This window comes from Alosa sapidissima, chromosome 17 (assembly GCF_018492685.1).
Source record: "Alosa sapidissima isolate fAloSap1 chromosome 17, fAloSap1.pri, whole genome shotgun sequence".
NCBI classification, from domain to species: Eukaryota; Metazoa; Chordata; class Actinopteri; order Clupeiformes; family Clupeidae; genus Alosa; species Alosa sapidissima.
This window is the reverse complement of record NC_055973.1, coordinates 28872774-28873736: the sequence shown is the minus strand read 5'-3', so window position 1 is coordinate 28873736 and position 963 is coordinate 28872774.

Genomic DNA, 963 nt, shown 5'->3' with positions numbered 1-963 from the left:
ACACACACACACACATACACACACACTCATACACACACACATACATGCACACACACACACACATGCACTTGTAGTCTTTATGTACAGTCAAGGACCATGTCTATGCACCTTTGTATAGGATGTGTCTCTACACTAAGAATCCATCCATTCGTCAACTCATTCACCCATTAGGCCTTCCTCTTTTCAGTTTGTTGTTAAGTGTTTTTTGCAACATATTCACTGGTGAAATCCTCGGCATATGCAGTATTATTGCATACCAGACATACTTGCTTACCCTTCTCCATGGAACGGTTGTATAAATGCAATAGAAAAACACAAGGTCAAGTGTCATCGTAAATAGCATTTTATAGACTGGGGATGGGACCAAGTACTTGAATTTTGTTCAGTGCACCACACTACTCAATGTCAAAAATGTAGGACAAGTCCAGTGTTCCGTAACATGTCCCCTTCATTAGCCGCAGGTAAGAGATGCCATCTGGACTCCAAATGGAGATCTTTGGTCTGTCCCCAACCATGCCAACTTGCCAAGTCTGACAGACACCAGGATGCGGTGAAAACGTCATGGTTTGATTAAAAAATAGAGAGATCTAGTGTAAACAAGAAGTTGTACACATATTGTGATAAGCACTGTTCAGAGAAAGACTTTCAAATGTTTTTAGACCAAATTATCAATAAATACTTGATGCTTGAATGAAAATAAATATTTGATTTGTTATCCTGGGACATGATGTTATGAAGTAAGTATGTGCTTTCAAGTGTGCAATTTGTCCTGACTGCAGTCATAACAAAATATTCTGTAGTCGAAAGAAAATATGAATAAAATATTAAGTCTGCCTGGTTTATTTTTAGCAATATGTCCTTACATTAAAATGTACACGGTGACTTTGTGAGCTGTCCACAGGAGCCTACATACTGTATTTTTTATCAACAAGAAACTCAAAATCAAAGAAACTCAAAATGTCT